Raw genomic sequence first — 21,872 nt, forward strand, 5'->3', positions numbered from 1 at the left:
CAAGCAGCACCTCTCCCCCAGTTTATTCGAATGATAAATTGGGTTGCACAGCAAAATCCACGAGTCCTGGCTGCTGGTCACACGGGTCATCTGGTGGAGGAGAAGTGGCACAAGCCCAGAGCAAGGCTTGTACTTATGAACTGTAGCAAGGCATCTGAACCCCTTTGCCAACATTGCCCCCCACCCTCCCAGTTGAAAGACCAAAACATGGCAATTTCTTTTTTGTTGTTGTTGCAATTATGCATATATTGGTCCAGCTACCTGTTTTTTAGCACTGCTGCAATCCCTCTGCCCAGACCCCGGTGTTGAAAGCGGAGGGACTATCAGGCTGTTGCCTGCTCGATTCAGCAGTCAAACTTGTTATCCGTCAGGACATGGTATTTGTTTCTGCAAAACCCCTGCAGCCCTTTCAGCTGTCTCTGAAGTAAAAATAATAACAAAAAAAAAAGTAGGAGAGGCAGGAGCCTCGGAAAAAGTTCAACCTCAAGTCGTAAAAATGTTACTGGTTTTAAAGAAAACAAACTGACTGGGGAGAATCAGAGCTTAAATTATCTGTGCCCCCAGGGCACCCTCCACACATCTGCTTGGGGCCATGCGAGAGCTTCAACAGGCTGAAGAGCATCCCCATCCCTGATGGCATCCAGGCTGGAAATGATGCCTCCGGCATCTTAAACAGCACCAGGCCATAGGAAATCACTGATTGATTGAAGTGGCACACCGAGGCCCGTCTGGCTCTGGCTCTGGTCTGGTCCAACACCACTCGTTGGAACGACTTGACCAAGTTACATCAACGAATTGCCGCTCACAGTGACTGCTGATCTGTTGCATCACAGCATGGCCTCATTAGCGTTGGATCAGCATGGCTAAACAAACGAGGGCAGTTGCCCAGTGTTAAAAAAAATTAGTTAGCATTCATTGAACATCAGATAGGACAAACGGGTCTGTGGCCCTAGCTATGGATCCTGCCCCTGCACGACAAGACTTAAAATTCATGTCCCTTCTAAGCACCGTCAATGCAACCTCGTAACATCCTATTGGGTCAACACAAACGTAGTAATTTTTTCCATTGAAACATGCATTCGGGTCAGATGAAGCCGTTCAGGCAAAGCCGCCCCAAAAGCACCTGAAAAAGGGGAAAATGTTTCAAAATTTGCCTACATTTAAATTGAAGGAGGTCATCTCTCTCTAGCATGTTTGGGTTTGCGTCCCGTGAACTATTTTGCGTCCAGTGAAACATTTTGGGTCTGGCTTTTCCTAGCAACAGGAAACCTGGAAAAAAAGTCACCTTGTTTCCGGTCAAGCCAATATGAATATCCGTGTTTTCTTATACTTTGGTTTTCCCAGTGAAGCCAAAAATCAGCTAGTTGCCCGATGCTATTTAAAGCCTCGCATCCTTCTCAATTGATCCTTGTTACCATGGTCTCTGGGCAACTCAGAGCCATTAATGGATTTCCTCCTCACAACGCCCATGTAATGCGAGGGGACTGCTGTCCTCAGCTAACCAATGTGACACTTAAGCCCAAGGTGAATTAAATGAGTAGCCCAAGGCCTTAGGAAGTCTGCAGTGAGTCCAAAGTTGAACCCTGCTCTCCAAAGACCCGATTTAAGGACCTCTCGACTTGACACTCCTTCCTGCCCCTACCCAAGACTTGGTGCTCCTCCGTCCGTCGCACAACCGAATTTGGCTTTTCCTAGCACCTTTCCTTTTTGACGTACCGGATGCTGCTTTGCAGATCACAGGGTTACACACCGGCACTGTAGCAATGGCATCAGCAAATTCAGCCGGCAGTATATAGCTTGCTCTCTGTCTTCTGTATCGCAACCCGTTTCTGTTAAAAGAGGCAATATTGGCCAAGACATTGAGTGTATCTTCTACTTATTGGGAAGAGTGTAATGAGATCTTTAACTTCTACCTGCCCTGCCAAAAGAGATGAGCAGACGGGGTTTGATGTAACATCTCATCTGAAGGATGTCACCTTGCATACAGCAGAGTCCTCCCTAAACACTGCACTGCTGTGTCATCCTTGATAGGAGCCTAAGCCATGATGTTCAATTCAAACCCCCGACCTCCCAGCCCAGAGGCAATAGTGGTACCTGCCAAACTGAACTGCTCTGTCACAGCAATCATCATTTTAAACTAAGCAGCCCAAGTGGGAGGAGGAAAAAAGTCGCAGGTAAGGGGTTGGGGTTTTTTTGCTGAGGCTGTGGCCTGAAGAAATCTGCAAGCCCCAGAGAAATAGCCAATCAGTCATGAATCCCTGTCCTCTTCCCTCCTATATCTGATAAAAACCTGCCTTTAAGGCACACCAAGGTTTGCAGGGCCAGCAAATATGGGCCCTCCCTGCAGCCAGGCAGTCAGCGTTAGAGCACAGCGATGCTCTGATCTCAATAGTGGTACTTAGATGCTAAACGGTGGCGGGGGACCTCTCTGTTTTTAATGCATCCTTTCTGCAGGCACAGTATAGGAGAGGATGAGCGGCGTGCAGAAGGCAGTCAGCAAAACCGAAGGGAGAGTATTTGAAATGTCTTGAAAGGCCGTGCTTTCCATACAAGAAGTGCAGAACCGGCGGGACTCGCCGCCACGGAAAGCCACGGCGCGGGAGAACCAAGTAGGGTTCAAAGGGGAAGCAGGAACGTGTCGAGATAACAACGTTGCCCAAAGGACACGCGGCCTCACGCTCTCAGCTTCAACTGCTCTCAGTTAGATATTAGGGCAAGAACCATCCTCGGCACGAGAGCAGGCCAGACGCGTGTCTCCACACTAGAAACACTGGGCAGTATTCCCCTGAGGAGACAGCCCTTCCCCGAGGGGTCTGGGGATACTCCTGCCAACCAGCGGATGGTATGGGAGTGTTACAGCCGAGGATATGTGTTCAGTTGTGGTGCCTCCCCTCCGCCTTCCTTCATAGGAGGACTCAGCATTGGGTGGACTCTCTTCATCCGCAGGTGCCTGGATCCTACTTGTCCATCCTGCTCTCGGCTCTGGCATATAGGACACAGGACACCCCTGGGCTATTCAAGGGGCTAGCAGAGAGTAGGAGCAGCCTGCTAGATGTCACCTACATCTGAGCTAGACTACAGCTCATCGGATGTGAAAGACATGAAAATGAAAAGGAGTCTTATGACGTTCAATAAGGACAGGGGCAAAGTCCTGCACTTAGGACAAGACAAGACACCGGTGCAGGCTGGGGGCCGACGGGCTGGGCAGCAGCTCTGGGGGTGACAGGGGACAAGAAGCTGAACAGGAGCCGGCAGTGTGCCCTTGCTGCCAAGAAGGCCAACAGCATCCTGGGCTGCATTGGCAGGAGCGGTGCCAGCAGATCGAGGGCAGTGATCCTTCCCCGCTATTCAGCACTGGGGAGGCCACATCTGGAGTCCTGTGTCCAGCTTGGGGCATCCCACGAGATAAAGGATGTGGCCACATTGGAGAGAGTCCAGCAGAGGGTGATGAAAATGGTTGGGGGTCTGGGGGACGTGACTTGTGCAGAGAGGCTGAGGGACCTGGGCTGATTGAGTCGGGAGAAGAGAAGACCAAGGGGGGTTGAATAGCAGCCTTCACCTCCCTGCCGGGGGGCTGCAAAGAGGATGGAGCTGGACTGGTCTCAGTGGGGGCAGATGGCAGAAGGAGCAATGGGCTCCAGTTTCAGCAAGGGAAGTTAAGGTTGGATATTAGGAAAAACTTTCACACCAGGAGGTGTGTGCAGGAGGCTGCACCGCAGCCACTTCTTCCTGGCCTGCGGTGCTGGTGAAGAGCACCTTGTGTTTCACCCTGTGAATGGAGGCACCACTGTTTCCCCCCAGCCCATCCATGAGCCGCGCAAGGGAGAATTCCTCCGACTCCGGCTCCCCTTCTTAGCTGCACATCTGTAGAGACACCAATGCAGAATCGCACACCCGAGGAGCAGCCATTATCTGCTGTATTGCTAGCGTGCAAAGGAGTCAGGCACATAGCTGTGCAAAATGTGCACGCTTCATCCACCCCTCCCCCCAGCCCATGCCAGGCTGCAGTCTACAGGCTGAGCATGCCCCCAAGCCAGCAGGCAGAAGGGGCCCTCTTGTCACATGCTAATGAAGCAAAACCACTACGTGGCTGTCATTAGCTGCCATTGTTCCTGTGGAGGGTGAGCAATCAGGAGATGCAAATTCCTCTAATTATATCAAGCAGCAAACAAGCAAGTGGAGATGTAATCTATTATTCGGTCTGGAAGATGCCCCCGCAACTGCACAGATTCCTGCCGTTGCAGGGGAAGGAAGAAATGACAGGGCTGCCGGCAGTGTTAATGAGGTCCTGCTGGTTTTGCCAGCGGGGAGGAGGATGCTGTATCCATGAGGGAGTCTCTGGAGGGGGCTAGGCAGGGCTAGCAGGAGAGGGCATGAGCCTACTTGTTGTGGGGGGCAGAGGGAAAAGTCTGCTGAACACTCACTGGAGCTATTGCGACAGCATCTAAAAGAGAGATTCGATGCAGCAGTTCTTCCCTGCCCTGGGTACCGCATTATGCAAACCCAAGCTGATGGCGGGCGGTGGCTGTTTCTCATAGCACTACAATGGGAGTGAAGCTAGAACTTGATCCTGCATCTATCTTTCCGATCCCTAGAATAGGATCTGGATCAGGCGCTTACTGCTCCTGGGAGCAAGGGGCTAGTCCCCTTTGCTAGATCATGATGCAGCCGGTGACTATTCATGCCCTCTGCGGCCCTGCCCTCCTTGCTCAGGCGGTAGACGGATCACTGTGCTGCAATGCCTCCTAGGAGCCCTAGTTATGCACCTGTGGTGCTAGGCGCTGTGCAAACGTAGAACGTCTTTGCTCCAAGGTGCTGACAATTGAAGCGTCCTACCAGGCTCAACATATGGATGCACGCAGGCATTTGGGGGGAGGAACAATGGGGGAACGCTGGTCTGTGATGAGCCATGGCACCAGCACCTGTCCACCTAGCCAGAGGCGGGATTTCGGAAAGAATTTGGAGGAGGACGACAAGCCTGCGGCTTTGCTGACACTTTGAGGAAGCCCCTTGCGTTATGTTTCTCTGGGTCATTGCCACTACAATATGAGGTTGTACATGGTGATTGCCATTCTCGTCTGCAAATGGGATGTTGAGTCTGGCCTGTGAACTGGAGATCTCTTCCCTGCAGTGCCACCCACTGCAGTCCCCCGAAGCAGAGCTGGCTTTTATTATAACAGAGGCACAAACCAGAACCATGCAATCAAGCACCCCTGAGATTTGGAGAATGCAGCTCCAATTCAGAGCTTTCTGCTGCAGACACCTCTCTTGCTCTCTGTATTTATTGCACCCTTCATCTTTACATCGACCCAGTCTTTGGCATGCGCTGCAATGGACACAGATGGGACCGTTCATGGTCATTATTCTTTGCTTGGCTAAAACCCCTCCACAGCTGGACTCTGGTGTAGCTCTGCACTTTATATCTATGAGTGCCAGGATGCAAAAAGTACAGCAGCTTTGGTCTCTAAGAGATGTAAGCTATTCACATGCTGACCCTGGTTTATTTAGCACCATCTTAGCAGTGAACCCCTTCAAGGAAACAGGGGATCAGGACATTTGTGGGCTCTGGAGAACACCACCTAGAAACTAGAGATAAAGCAAAGAAGTCACCTTGAGGACGCCTTCTCCTTTTGGTTCTCAGGATCCTGGTTTTAACGCTGCTTGGTAACAGCAGCAATAGCCCTTAGGCACTCCAGCTTTGGCATGATCAGTGCAAGAGAAGATAAATGGGGCTTTCTTCTCAGCCATATTACAGGGGCACCGTGAAGGGATATAAATATGCCCTTAACCTCCTTGAACATGTAGACCATTGTCTTGGTAGACCCAAAAGGGGTAAAAGTACTAATTGATGGGTTTCTCCATGCTGTCTGCTCTTACGCACATTGAGATGGAGCTTGGTGACACTATCAGGTTCAGCAGCAGAAGATGGATTTGAAGGTGGGGAAAAAAGGAACTGGAAGACCAAAAAATGCCAGAGAAAGCACGACTTAAGTCTTGATGCATGGGTGCCCTGGCTGGAAAGGACCCAGACACCAGTACAGAATCAATCTTGTGATTCCAGAAAGGATGCTGGTAAATAAGACACACAGATTTTATGCAGAAATAGATTTGTTTTGCAGGGCACCCATCATTTATAATGCTTATTATCACATTAGTCACATCTATCTCCTTGGATGATCAAATATGCATGCATTTTGAAATATGGATGCAGGGAACAGTGCTTCATAAATCTCTTGGAAGCAAAACATCCCATGGTCTGAGTGGTGATTTCCAGGAGGTTAAGGTCAGTCAATAGTTTCAGGGAAGGAGTTGGCACAAGAGGTGGATTTGACTTTTTGACGGCACATCTGGACTCACGAAATGACGACTTAATGCAAGACCAGTGCTTACGCGGATCCTTTTTACCATGCCAAAAAAGACAAACAATTTGTTTTGTTACTGTCTACTTTTATTAGTAAATTAATTGAGTTTGAATTAAGGAAGGTCATTAGAAGGAAATGAAGAAATGAACAGAACGCATTTGTATTGGCAGGACAAGCAAGAAGCAAACTGTGAGAAAGGTTAACGTGATAAAAATACCCCAGAACAATGGATCATCCTTTCTTTGCAATTTTTCTTTTACCCTTGCATCAGTGCCAGCTTCATGGGAACTTATTTATCTCCTTCATTGCCTTCTTTATTTATACAGCGGGAGCAAACATGGGCTATTTAGACTGATCAACTGAGCAATCTCATCAGTGAGGGAATGCAATCTAAGGGAGTTTAATAATTCAGTCAACCCTTTAAAAAATCGCTTACTATCCGGGACATTTCATTTTCTTGTTACCAGCTCTCTCCCTGACACATTTTTTCCCGCAAGAGGGCTGAATCTTAGCATGGAGCCGGCGAATGGTCTGTACAACATGACAGGGTAAGTTTCCTGCCATCTACTAGACGGTGAGACTTCAGATGGTTTCAATGCACAGGATATTCGTGGCCTGGAAAAATCTGAGGATTTTTGGGAGGCAAGGAGAGGGCAGCTGTGATAGATTTGTGTTATGTAGAAAAGAGGTAAAGCGGGTGAACAAGCTTGGTTACTTCCCAGCCCAGGTTGGTGTAGGTTTGGGTATACTGTCTTGCAAGACAAATGTAAATGGTGCCAAGCAAAGAAGATTTTCTACGCACAAACCAAACTCCATACAGTTTCATGGACAATTTAGGAACACTTCTACTTGGAATCTTTTCTATCTATCTATCTATCTATCTATCTATCTATCTATCTATCTTTGTGAGTATATTCAATGTATTCAATATATATTCAATATGTAAGTATGTTCATTAAGGATCTGGAAAGTGGGATGGATTGCATCCTCAGTAAGTTCGCGGATGACACGAAGCTGCAGGGTGTAGCAGATACACTGGAGGGTAGGGCTAGGATACAGCGTGATCTAGACAAATTGGAGGACTGGGCCAAAGGAAATCTCATGAGATTCAACAAGGACAATTGCAAAGTCCTGCACTTAGGAGGGAGCAATCCCCTGCACCGGTGCAGGCTGGGGGTGACTGGCTGGGCAGCAGCTCTGCAGACAAGAACCTGGGGATCACAGCAGACAAGAAGCTGAATATGCTGCAGCAGTGTGCCCTTGGTGCCAAGCAGGCTGACAGCATCCTGGGCTGCATTGGTAGGAGCGTTGCTACAAGATCAAGGGAAATGATCTTTCCCCTCTATTCAACACTGGTGAGGCCACACCTGGAGTCCTGCGTCCAGTTTTCAGCCCCCCACTATATAAAGGATGTGGACGAGCTGGAAAGAGTCCAGCGGAGAGCAATGAAATTGGTTGTGGGGCTGGGGGACATGACTTGCAAGGAGAGGCTGAGGGAAGTGGGCTGATTTAGGCTGCAGAAGAGAAGACCGAGGGGGATTGAATAGCAGCCTTCACCTCCCTGCAGGGGGGCTGCAAAGAGGATGGAGCTGGACTGGTCTCAGTGGGGACAGATGACAGAAGGAGCAATGGGCTCAAGCTGCAGCAAGGGAAGTTGAGGTTGGATATTAGGAAAAGCTCCCTCAAGAGGAGGGTGGTGAAGCACTGGGACAGGTTACCCAGAGAGGTGGTGGAGTCTTCTTCCTTGGAGGTTTTGAAGACCCGGCTAGACAAAGCCTTGTCTGCGATGATGTGGTTGGGGCGGGTCCTGCTTGGCGCTCTGGAGGTCCCTTCAAAGGTCCCTTTGCTAGGATGATTCTAAGTGTGTGTGTGTGCATTTACACCCACAGACACACATTCTATGTGTGCATGTATGTATACACACACACAGAATCATAGAATTGGATATACAAGTAGGTGTACATATATGTATGTGTGTGTATGTGTGTTAAGTATAAATAATGTGTATATGTATGTGTATACACACACACAACGCATATTATTTACACCTACAGACATACACACACATACACATACATGTACGTGCGCACACATATACACATACACACACCTGCCCCTATCCCTTCTTTTTCATCAGTTATTAATTCTTAGAGAGGATATTTCTGTGATAAAAAAATTCTGCTTAGCTGCCTTTGCCAAGGCAAAAATACCCACTAGTAAAACCTGTTTGATACATAAGTACAGATAGGTGACGGTAAGCTGCAAAAACCCATACTTTCCAAACGCAACTGTGGAGAGAAGGCTGAGCGGTAAGGTGATAAATAAATGTATTTCCAGGACATCTCAGGAGGCCTTTTGGTGACGCAAGTTTTTGTCATTCACAAAATACTGAAGGTTTTATTTGCTAAAAATCTTTGAGATTCCTTATTAGTGAGTTTGAGCTCATCAATTCTTCCCAGATTTTCCTTCCTCTAATTTCAGACCTTTAAATATGCGGGGTTGAACACAGCAGTTCTTATCCAGACTAAATTACCCCCAAAATCAATGGGAGTTGCGTCTGCTTCAGTGCTCTGACAAGGCTCAAGGACACAGCCCATTGGGTAACATTTGAAAAGCTAAAATTTTAATTATGCCAATTGACTATTAAAGAAGACATGAAGAGCAGCTTGTCCCCCCTGGAAACTGCAGAAACTAATTTTATTTGGGAACAATTTCTTCCTGTTTTAACAATTCAATCTCTTTCCCTTTCCTCTTTCTTTATTGATAAGGATTTTTTAATGAGAAGAAGATCGTCTTTGAAAACCCCTCTTGGCTATCGCTGGCCTATCACTTGATGTCACAGTCTTTTCAATGAATAATTTGTATATTTTAGGGCTGGGAGGAACCACTGTGATCGTCCCGTCTGACTTGCAGGATCATAGAGACCTCCATGGTCCATGCGTGGAGCCAAATTACCTGCAGTTGAAATAAGTTTGATTCAAGAGGCGATGGGTGAAGCCTGTCCCTGTTCAAATCAGTTCGTGTTTTGCTTTCCGTAGGACCAGGAGTTTTGCCTGAAGAGTTTGCTGCACTTGGTTAATGGCTAATTCCTCTTATTGTTCACAGAGGTGGTGGTTAGCCTTGCTAGTCTGAAGTCAGGCAGAAGATAGCATTTGAGGACTCAGGTGGCTGCCTTTCTGAACCAGTGACTCTCTAAGGTGCCACCCTGCCCTACCTTCCCCTTGTCATCTCCTGATGTTCAATTTTCCTGTGTCTAGCTTCCAGTTTAGGCCTTGCTAGATGAGTATCTGCTAGGTAAAAAGATCTAATATCAAGTTCCTAGAATAGGAGGCCAATGCTGTGGGTCGGGTATAAGTCTGGGGTTCAAAAGAGCTGAACCCAAACCCCTGCTGTGCCCCAGATTGGTCTCTGGACCTCAGTTTCCCATCTGTGCCATCAGGCATAATTTCCCTTCCTTATATGACAAAGGTTTTGTGCAGATAAACTCATGGATGGCTTTGAGGCCTTCAGACACTATGGTAGGAGGGCCATATGAAGACCTAAGGGAGACAGAGATTAAGCCACCTTTTAATATTAACTTTAAGAAGATGAATGTAGCAGTCTCAGCAATGCTATAAAAGGCAGTTATGTCCCCTATCTAATTATAGTTAATCTTTTCTCCATTTAGGGCTGGAGAAGTCTCCCAGCTCACTTATTCTGCAGATACTGGGAGGAATATAAACTTAGTGCTCTCTGGTGTATTAGGGTGAGGAGCTGGCAAATGAAAAAACACGAAGTATTTGGAAGCTGTTTGGGGTAACTTGCTTAGCACCGATTTTGTAGAGAGTCACAGGCAGGGAAAACGTCATTACCACAGAGTTAAGGTTGTATTGAGGTGACTTATGCCCTTCCAAAACATGAGTTAAATGGCACTGAAACTTCAAAGAGAAGAAAACGAAGGGACTTAGACTTAAACATCAGCACTGGAGCAAGTTGAGGCCCGACCTACACTACAAAGTTTTGTAGCACCCATCAAACATGCTTTGTTTGCTGTTCAAGCTACAAACTGTAAAAAAAGAAAGACAGGAAAAAAAGCAGACCGTTTTGCATTAAAATCTCTTCTGTACGATTGCTCATCAAATAATAATAGTAAAAAACAGGTTTGTGAATCTAGTCTTGAAGAGCAATTTTAAATGCTTGAATGTGATTGACTGCCCTATATAAGGGTCATCCTGTGTTCGTTTTTCATGCTGGGTCTGTGCATACCTTTCCCACGCCTGAGTTTTATACATTTATCCTGCGGGTGATTTGCTAGATATATATATTTTTGCCAGCACAGGTTGCTGTATTCGGGGATTGGATTCTTTTTCCACGTCCTTCACACACAGCTTTTTGGAAGCTGTGCTATTGGACTCATTTGCCTTTCAGCCCATTTGTATCAATTAACCCTCGTGGGGGGAAAACTGGTTAACGGTTGACTCGATCTATGTCTTCTGACTTATGTCTCCTCAACCGTATAAATCCATAAAGGCTTCTTGAGCTTAGCAAGCCACGAACGCTTCTGATGGCTTTGAAATGTGCTAAGAAAGATTCCTCTAATGTCCCTGTAATGTTTGCTAAGGGAAAAATGATAGTAGAAAAAGTCACAAATTATGATATCCCACTCACCAGAGGAAGTGATTGGAGGGTCCCAGTGCCAGCTCCATTGCACCCATTTGGAAAATGCAGTAATATAAAGATCCTGTCAAAGATGGGAACGGTGTGTGGGGGCCACGGTCTGATGTATTGGATCGAATGGTGCACGGATGATTGAATCTACTCAGTAGGAGACAGGAGGAATGAAGGTTACTTAGTACAGCTATTCCTTAAGAAAATGTTGGTAAAAAAAGATCTGTTCCCCATGCACAGAAGTTTTCTTCTGAAAATGAGTTGGGTGTGAAATGCATCAGCAGCAGCAGCAGCAGCAGCATCGTTTTATTGCACGAGCACCAAAAAGCATTGTCAGAGACTAGTATCCTGAGAAGCTTTGCACTGCAGGGAACAAAGAGGCGGTGCACTGCTGGCCACAGAAAGCTTGCAGTCTAAATATCCTCTCCATGACTCTCTTTGCTGTTTTTAGGCTGGTCTTTGCCCATGAGTGACATTTTTGGGTGAGAAGACAGGGAAAACGGGTTCTCGTGCATTCCCCCGAATGCCAGGTGAGGTGTGTGGTGCACAACCTTGCAGAGGCACTGAGAAAGCCCTGCCTCTCCCTTGCCTTCATATTGCTCCTGCCTCTCCAAGGAGCCCCTGAGCCCTTGCGAATCTGGACTATTTGGAGCTGAGCTGTTGAAAATCTGGCCCACGGGAGGTTCATTCTGGTTCATTTTTATTTTGCAGCAAGGCACCTTTAAAACAAAAGCATTGATGTTGGGCTTTCCCGTTAATGAGCTGGGAGCAGCGATTAAAAATCATTTTGCATTGCGCTGACATTTTCTTTCAGGGTTACCGGTCATCGATTTGAATTGTCCCACTCAAATGTATATAAGCCAGCAACTTCCTCGAGCAGCGAGCCTGATCTGAACGTTGGGCCTAGCTAATTAAGGCACGTTTATCACTTTAGACCGCGGCAATAAAATCTGCTTTGGGCTGTGCAAAAATAAAAATTGTGAGGCACAGATTTTTGCTTGGGCCAATTGCAAACACAGTCACCGGGGCTGTTCATAATGATCAAACGCTGCTACCCACGTGCTTCAAAATAAAGGACTGCAAAAAATCCTACCGGCCTTGCTTTTTTCCATGGCACCTGGGATGGCATCATTCACGATTCATTACATTGCAGATGCAATTTGGGCCTGAGGAGTTTCACTTATAGATCTCGCTAAGAGGCCTATCTGAGTCTCTGTACAATGGCCCTGGTTTTCTCTGTCCCGGACTATATATAGTGCAACAAATGCTACCTCGATTCTTCTAATAAGCCTGTGGATGCTCAACAGTTCAGCAGAATCAAACTTCAAGCACTCTTTCTTTACTGGCTTTCTGAGAATAATGCAATACAGGAACAATGCCGAGAAGTTTCGATTTCAGCTTATTTTTTTGTGTGGGCTGGTATGACTTGGCTGGGCTAAGACTTATAGGTGGGGGGGAGTTTCTTATTTGGGCCCCAAGTGAAGTCACTGGCTGTGCACTGACTTTCAAACTCGTACCAAAGGGCTTTATGCCATACAGAAAGGACATGTAAATGCAGCCCATCTGCAAACCTGACCTGGCACCAGAATTGCAGGAAGAGGCGATCGATTCACAAGACCACACGTCTGCTCTCAAGAGGCCGATGATGTCTCATGAACCAGGCACCATTCTTCAAATGAAATATTGAGCAGGGGGATTATAGTCCCGGCTTTACCGTTAACCTGCTATGGGACCGTGGCACGTGTCTGAGTCTTTCCCAGATGCTTAAACAAGCACAGGATTTCATAGACTTCATAAACATGACCCAGGGGCAGGAAGTCAGCTGGGGTCACAGGATCCTGGCAAGATAGACATCCAAATGTCTCTTGAGGGCGTTCAAAGTGGGTGCTTGAACCACCAGGATGGGGAACATCTCTTATTCCTGTACTGTTCCTATTAGAAATCAACACTTTTCCCATCTGCGAGAAACATGGAAATCATACTTGACTTGAGGGAGGTGGTGCTCTCTCTGACCTTGGGTATCTTCAAGAGGAGGCCGGATAGATATTTGGCTGGGGTGTTATGACCCCAGCACTCGTTCCTGCCTGGGGCAGGGGGTCGGATCTGATGATCTATTTAGGTCCCTTCCAACCCTAAGCACTATGATACTATGATAAGTGAGCATTGGGCTATAATTGAGCCGTAATGCCTGATTTTGAGTTGAGTCTTGCAGAAACACTCATTTTTATTCAGGGGGAAAAGGTCTTTTTTTTTCTAAAGTTGAACCTGAAAACATGGAGTCAAACTTATACGCACCATCCACATATACTGTTTGGTGCCTAGTGCAATGACAACCTTGAGTTTATTTGGGGACCTCTAGTGCTGCTACCATAAATAATGTTAGAGCTCATAACTATGGATCAGAATGGGGTAAATCCCCTGAAAACTACAAATTAGTTTCTCAGCTGGCAGTACTTCCATATAGGTCCATCAGCAAGAAAGCTAGCTATTAAAAAGATAGATGCTCCCTCTCGCTAGAATTATTTTATTCGATCCTACCCTCCTCATATTCTGGTACCCTCCTCATTAGTGCAGCATCTGAGCTGCATCCACGAGTATACGAGCTGATGTAGCTAGCATATTGTCACATGGAGTTCTCTTTCCCTGGGGTGATGAAATGCTGTGAGATTATTTTTAAATGCATTTGCTTCTTTGTTTTAAGACTGCTTATTAAAGAGAAGGTCAAAGAAGTGTATCTTGTCCTTGGAAGAGAAAGTGGCAAGGTTGGAGGTGGTTTGTAAATGCATTGTGCAGCGGTTCTTCAAACGACGCTATGCGCTGCCTTGGCGTTTCCACCGAGATCTAGGAACCACCACGAATGATTAGTCGGGTCACAGGTCTCTCTCATCCCCATGCAAAGAGATCGTCACATCAGCTTTGAGATCCTCAGCTTCTATAACTGTCACTGCTCCACTGACAGCAATTAGGCAGCGGAGAATTGGGCCCAGTATATTCAAATGGTGGCAAGTTAAAAATTACTGCAGTCGCTTCCTCCCTCTAAAATGCATCATCTCCAGCATTTCTGGGGAAAAGAGAGGAAATCTACCCAGCTAACACGAGGACTTTAAAATGAGAACTGACTAAAAGCACTGCAATTTGCATTTCAGGTTTCAGGCTCTGGCATGAGCTTGCTTGTTCTTCCCAAATAAATATAGGTTTAACCATATACACAGAGGTATGGGACTCAAAACACACATTAAAACATATAAGCCCTTTTATCGCACTCTCTCTAGCCTCATCATGTGACACAAATCTTGCAGACAATTCCTCTTGAGCAAACAAGATTATACAAAATCCATTGCCATCACAAGCACCACACCGCTTAGGAACGCAAGGGAAATATATAGTGCTGAACGCTCCATTTATTTTGTGCATCTTATTCCAGTATTACCCTCAGAGACAGGGGTACAAGGTTTTTTTAAAAAAATTAATAATAATAAAAAAAAACCACAACAAAAAAACCCTACACCATGAAAGTAAGATGGAACTGGCTATTTATAACTGCTTTGTCGGAAGTGGTGACAGGTATAATTACAGAGTAGAAATTAAAGGGCTTATTTCGGTGGCATTTCTCCTGTTGTTCCAGGGAAGATAATAGATTGAAAGCGTTCCTGACATATCTCCAGAGAAAAGACGCTTCATTGGGCTGTTCAGGTTATTTTCAGGTTGATTAAAAGCTGCCTCCTCCAAACCACAGCAGGGCTGCACAAGGGCTGCCAGTGCTCTGGATCACCTGTAAGACCCTGTTCATAGCGAGCGTGGAGGTTCAAGCTCGAGCCTGCTGGGTAAAGCAGGCACTCTGCTACACTTCTGCCGTTACACCCTCAGCTCTGGCCTCCCACATGTGCCCTTTGCTTCTAACATATGAGACTTGTTCCTATCCTGAATAAAACTGCTCCCAGCCAAGCCGAGCTCTATGGGCACATCTATACACACATCTATACATTTACTGTGCAGTAACCGAAATTACTGCGCCGTACGGGCACGCTTCTACATGTGCACACCCGTACTGTACAGTAAATGTGGTGACTTCTGCCGACTTGAGCATAAATTTGATACCTGCATCATGCAGGTATCAAATTTATGACCGATTAGTTACGGCGCAGTAACACATGTGTAGATGCCTTACTGCGCAGTAACACTGTATGTGTGGAGTGACTTGGGACTAACTTTAGACTAACTTTCCTGAGACCGTCAACACACTGCGTTAATGCACTTTAATGCCTGCATGTATCGGTGCTGGCCTATTTCTGCTTACTGCGCAGTAAATTGAAGCCGGCATAAATGCATGTGTAGACAGGCCCTATGAGTACATCTCAGAGATGGCAACACTTTTTTCCTGAGCTGTGCCCACCCTGAAACCGTGAGCTGGCTGATGGATTTGGGGCAAGGGAAGAAAGGTCCTCTGGGAGCTAACATGTGAGTTTGTTGCATGTTGTGACATGAGACCACACTCCAAGCACCCATCTCCCTGAGATGTCAAGCTGTCCCTCAGCTTGGAAAAGTCATGTGTGAGCCAAAGCTACCGATTACCCCAGCAGCATCCTGAGATGCCTCTGACACCCAGAGATGCTTCCCTTCCACCTGGCGCTCGGGGTGACTGGTCCGAAAACCTTTTCATAATGCAGAAGCCCCAACATGATACTCCCATTTGAAACACAGCCAAGCACCTCCCCACTCTCAAGCAACAAACAAACAAATGGACGGGCACTAATGGAAATTTTTTTTAAAAGCTTTTAAGAGCAAAGTCTAAAGAATGGGGAATGGTGGCAACAATAGCTCAGTTGTTTCACTTGCTCCCTCATTGATTGGACTGTTTGAAATAATGTTGGCTTGTTACCTAGCAACATAGAGCTTATTGCTGGGCTACTTACAACCTAATTCTCATTTGTTATAATTTGTGTAATCAGAACTGATCATAAATAAAACCTGAATACAATCAACTGACTTATGTTTGCAATTAGAATCAATCTAAATCAGAAGAGGACGTTAACAACTCAGTCCTTAGTTCTGGCTGACTTAGTCCTACCCAGATACACCTTTTGCACACGTATTTACTGCATTCTCCTTTAACAGCGTGTCTACCAAAGGACTCATGTGTTGAATTTAGCTGGCCACCCACCTCTGAATAACACTCACAGCTTAACCAATTGGTGCCAACATCTGTAACTCTGGCCAAGTCCCACAGGACTGCTCCTTTCACCTTTGTATCAGAGGAAGCTTTCATAGAAAGATATTATATTACCAGAGCTCCTAGATAGTTTATGTCTTCTTAATTATTCAGTTTTTCTTTCTCTCTTATATTAGTCATTTTCTGTATAATGAATATGGGTTCCATTCAGTGGATCAGTGGATTACTCTGCTGAGAGGACTTTACCATACAATCATAGGGCATGAGGGTTGTGAGGGACCTCAGGAAGTCACATCTAGTGCAACTCCCAGCTCAAAGCAGGACCAGCCCCAACTACATCATCCCACCCTTTCCTTTACTGGAAGTAAGTTCATTTATGGCTGCTGAAGATGTGGCCCTGTATGTCTGTCTGCTCTGTAGATTAGGGCCAAGAGTGCTTTCAGTGCTGTGATTTAGGTGGCATCAGGGTACCTTCATGAATGAACGTGGTCCCTTAAAATAGGATGGTGTGGCTGCTCGATGACCGTGCTGTTCAGGACTCAGCAAGGGAAGAGATGGTTGTAATAACCATAATACTGGAGATCAAAAGCCTCAGTGATGTCTGAAAGCCAGGGAACAAGGACTGGTTGTTAAGTGGACAGGAATGGATCATGCACCATTGAACTCTTCTAGGTCCTAGTTCCCAACATGCTGATCGGAGCAGGTAGTAATTTTTTCCAGTCCTAGACTAGGCATAGGTCACTGCCTTTAGTGTGCTAGCTAAATTGTAATGGATGAGATACTGGGGGAGGAGCTGAGTCCAGGCTCCACCTACTTCGATAGGAAAGGGAGTGGTTCCTCATGGAGGTCCTTTGACCAATAGGGAAATGACCAGCCCCTTGTACTGCCCTTTCTGGGTCACCCGTGTAGGTGAGTACAGAGGCTTTGCCTTCCTTTCCTTGTGGTATATATTTCTTTTCTTTGAAATAATAATAGACTTTCAGAAGACTCTTTCTTTGCAGCAAAAACAAATTGAGCGATTTACAGCATAATGCATTAATTCAGGTCCCCCCACGTATGACATAAGAGTCTTGTCTTGTTCTCACTGCCTGATTGCCAGAACTACTTAACTTCCTCCCTTTCATCCAGAGAATTCACAGGAGTACAGGCTTACTCCATGAAATGCCTTGTTCCTTCTTCATTTCTTCCCTGTAAAACAAAACCCCATATTATACTTTAAAGGGATGAAGCCACGAACTAGATCGTGAAATGCAGGTGTGTGCAATTGTAGAAGGCACCACGCATAGTCGTCTGCCAGTGGTGAAATGCCCAGGTACCATGCGGCTGGTGTTATGCCAGCATCCTTGCAGCAAAGCTGGGGAGGCTTTGAGTTAAACCAGTGCATTTTTGCTTTATTCAAAATGACCTTTCTGTGACCACCAGCAATCGGGACAAAGAGCACAAAAGAACCAGCCCGTGTCACTTTTGACATGAAGGAACACACTCAACGCAAGCCACACTGAGATGTAGAGGGTGGGATGATGTAGTTGGGGCTGATCCTGCCTTGACCAGGGGGTTGGACTAGATGTGACCTCCTGAGGTCCCTCCCAAGCCTCATTCTCTATCATCCTATGTTTCACTGGGCAGCACAGAGAACTGATGAAGGACTGGGCTGTGGCCTTATATTCTGCCCTAAGGGCTGGCCCATGGCTGCTCTGCTACTGGAGAAAAGCACAGCCGAAGTGGCTGAGAATCACCATTCCTCTACAACTCTTTGCTTGCTTCAGGGAGGAAATCAGTTTGCCCTTTTCTTTTTCCTGTTCTCCTCTCCAAGGCTGGTGTCATGCTTGGGAGTGAATGGGAGCCTTATTTCCTTCCCTCCTTAATTCTTGGCATAATCACATAAAGGCTGGAATAACCTAACCCCCAAGAGAATGCCGGCATATGGCAAGGCTGGCCAACATGTGCCATGCATGCCACAAGCAACACAGACAGCCTCTGTGTATAGCACGTGGCAGATCAGGGAGGGGACAGGCAGGACAGTGGGAGCAGAAAGCAAAACAGCAGCTTAGCCCGGGGAAGGAGGTGGGGAGGGAGTATGGGACTAATTTATGGCACGCCTGGCAAACAGGCTGACCCCCACGGGACTATAGGATTGTATAACACAGAAAGCAGATGGACACCTGGGTTGTGCCCAGATGAGCATGGCCATGCATGTGGCACTGCAGACAGGCCCTTGCAACACACCACTAATTCAGGCATTCCCTGCACTGCTACCTTGCAGCGTGGGTTGTTTTCTTTTCACCTTGGGGGGCCAAAAAAAAAACCATGCAAAAAAAAAAGTGGTCCGGTGCATGTGGCAGCAGTGTGCGCCACCCAAAACCAGCCATGCTCCAGCTGCCAGCCCGGCTCCCAGCTGCAGAAGCATTGTAGCTGAAGCTTCCCCAGCCCCCAGGACCCCAGAAAAAGCTACTGGGGCAAGGACAGTGCTGGCCCCAACCTCCTCTACACCTCCCAGGGTAACCTGCTACATGCCAGAGAGCACATGGCATGGACGTTTCCCGGGATCAAGTAGCAGCAGCATAAGGTGTGCCACTGCTTCTTGTCCCTGGGGAAACAAATGCCTGTGCTCATGTGGACATGGCCTTAGGCTCCACTTTTGACTAACGTAAGTCAGACAGGCCTTGCTAATACCTTTTCTAGCAGTGGGACCAAGTAAGCATAGAGAGAAGGAGGTCCGAAAGCAGCTTTTAACTCTTCCTCCTTTCTGCTACTCTGGAATGCTGCTCCTGAACTACAGACATCTTAAGGGCTTACAAAACTACTCCAAGCTTGTACATACCCTCACTAAAGTTGCTAGTGGCAAACATGAAAAAAAAAATCCATATAACTAAGGATGACCTTTTCCTCTTGTAACTTGAGGTCTGGCCCGGGTGCTGAATTCCTGAGCTTCGCTGGAGCAGCCGAAAAGGGAACAAACCACGTCCTGAAAATGAAGCATCCGTGATAACAACAAGCGCCGTGGTCGTGCGTGGTGTAATTACCAGACAAGTTATTTCAGAACCCCTTTTGCACCCTCCTCCTTTCTGGATAGATTTACTCAGCTCTTTGAAAGCCAGCGGCAAATATAGCCGCATTGCTTTGTAAATGACTGCACATGCTGTCTCCTGCTGGGAAAAATATGGGATGCTCGGGAATGGTAGCAAAAGCTATCACTCACTGTAGCATTTTCCAGGACCCATTCCAAGGTGCACGAAGTTCCCTCCAGTGCCATCACAGTCTTCCCCAATGCACAAGGTTATTGGTGGCCCCTAACAAAATTATAACAGGAGTATAGTTGAAGAGGTTCCTCCTGTCTCTAGGTCTGGTGGCCTTTTTTTTTCTTTTTAAATAAATGAAATATTCAAAGCAGGAGGTTGTAGAAATGGTTGATAGGGAGGTTGAACCTGACTGTGACTTTGTTTTAGAGCTGATACTTTGCCATACCAGGGTTAAACGTGGTTCCTGTGGGGGTTTCCTTTTTTCAGTATAGTTTCTCTTCTCATATTTAATTGTCTTTGGAGGTGGAGAAATGTACTGTGTAGTTGTGGCTTTTCAAAGCACATTCTGGTGTAGCTCAGAAAATGTCTCTGTGGGTGTTATGTCCTGGAAGGAACCTGTCTATTGTCTAGGTTCAGGACTTTGGAAAGTAGAATCAACTGCTTAAGAAAAATGGCATGGACTGGATACTGGACTGGGACTTATGAGCTGATTCCTGGACCCGCCAATTCAGAACTCAATTTAGGGCTCAAGTGTTTCACATACCTTGTGCCGTGCTCCCAAGATACGGTGATCTCCACACCTAATACACCTACTATTTGGTATCCTTTATTATTAATAACGGTGTTGACAACTGTCATAATTTTGTTTAATAGTTTCATAGTTTCTAGGGTTTTATTGGTCATCTCGTGATCTTCAGCATTTTCCCAAAAGCTCCAGCTCACAGATTCATGTGATGAGGTAAACATCCCAGTTTGCATTTCAAAAAGAAAAGTTTCTAGCTCTTCTTGTTGGTGTCTGAAGATGTGACTTGAATACATCTTAAAGGCTTAGGAATGAAAAGACAAAACATATGCATTTAGTTAACTGCATTGTGTTGAAGCTGATCTCATGACTGTTGATGTCCTGTCTCATGATCTGTGAATAACTGATATGGGCACTGCAGTTAGAGTAGAATAAATATTTATATCATAAGTCCTTGGGGAACAGCCCAGTGTTTCATTTGTGGGTGAAAACTCTTGTCCCTCGGACGGGTAGGTCTGTATTCCAAGGAGGCCGAGGAAGGAAATAGTAGGCAAAATTTTCATAAGTGTCAAGGGCATGGATTTTTAACCACAATCAAGTTCCAAACTCCCTGACTGTTATTGAAAGTCAATAGGACTTGGATATTCAAATCATTTGGATGCCTAACAGAAGCTGGGAAGAGCATGCTGGAGGCCTGACTACCATCGAAAATCTGCCCCTATATCAGAAATGTCAGTGACCTCGAACTTAGGAGTTTTTGAAAAAGTTGCCCCTTGACTGGACTCATGATATTTGGCTGTGAGTTTTGCTGTCAGCTCAAAAGATGCTTCTTTTCTCTCCCCAGTGCCATGAAATGATGCAGAAATGTTGCAGAGAGGAGGATTAAAAAGCAGCTAGAACATTCACCTTTTAAAAGATTAATAATGAGCTAAAAGGCCAAGGCAAAAATCAATTTATTATTCACAAAAGAACATTGTTTTGTTCTCTTGAATAAGCATACCATCAGGAGCAGAAAGCCTGCCTGGAAAAAGGGAACTAGCAACAAAATACATATTTACATACTTCTTTAATAAGTCAAGCAGATGGTGATGGTGTGTCTTGAATCTGAACTGATAACAATATCACATTTCTTTTTACTTTATGGGTTTGGTTTGTGTTGGAAGTTGTGGTTACTCTTGAAGAATTGGCCTTCAATTCTGAATCAGAGTTAAGGTGAGTGCGATGTAACCTGCATTTACAGAAAAATGGCCAAAAGTGCAGTAAGTCCCATGGAAAGTCAAAGACACCTAAATGCCTAAATTATGATTTGCCTTGACACACAAATTGTACCAGTTTAACTATATTGGAATAGACAAAAAGACACAATCTTTCTAGTACAGGGGCATGTACACGAGTATGTATGGGGTTAGACTGATATAGCCTATCTCCAAATAAGAAGGAAATATGTTAAACCTATAAAAGGCATTTCACCAATGTAGCTGCATCCACCTACACATGATGCTTTACTGTGCAGTAGACTAATCTGCTGTGCAGTAAAGTGTCACCATCTACAAGAGTGCAGCATTTACTGCACAGTAAATTTGTTTACTGCATCGTTGGCTACTACTTGTAAATACGGGTAGCAGATTTACCACATAGTAGATACTGCGCAGTAGTGCACATGTATATAGCTGACCAGGAGCAAATTCCTCCTGGTCAGCCCAGGCAGCAGGAGTCGGGGAAACTGTCCCCTCCCCCAGGCAGCTGCCTGCTGCCCGGTCCCCGCTCTGATTGATGGTGTCAGGGGATGGTGTCCTAGCCTCTACTTCAGTTTCAGAGTGGGGGTGGGCAGGAGGCAGCTGCCTGGGACAGGGCTGTGGGCCTGGAAGGCAGCTGCCCTGGAGGTGGGACAGTTCCCCCCCACCCCCTTGGAGCCCACGTCTGACCCTGGT

At 46.2% G+C, this 21,872-nt stretch overlaps 1 long non-coding RNA gene across 1 annotated transcript; it reads right to left on the reverse strand.

Annotated features, from left to right (window-relative positions):
* Positions 1-8,118: 8,118 nt before the first annotated feature.
* Positions 8,119-17,761, reverse strand: LOC109290081. Its single transcript, XR_002095517.1, has 2 exons — positions 17,728-17,761; positions 8,119-8,179 (listed from the first exon to the last, which is right to left on the reverse strand). It is a non-coding gene; the product is annotated as an uncharacterized LOC109290081 (long non-coding RNA).
* Positions 17,762-21,872: the final 4,111 nt, after the last annotated feature.

The sequence above is a fragment of the Gavialis gangeticus genome, unplaced genomic scaffold (assembly GCF_001723915.1).
Source record: "Gavialis gangeticus isolate Ggan-Ray unplaced genomic scaffold, GavGan_comp1, whole genome shotgun sequence".
NCBI lineage: Eukaryota > Metazoa > Chordata > Crocodylia > Gavialidae > Gavialis > Gavialis gangeticus.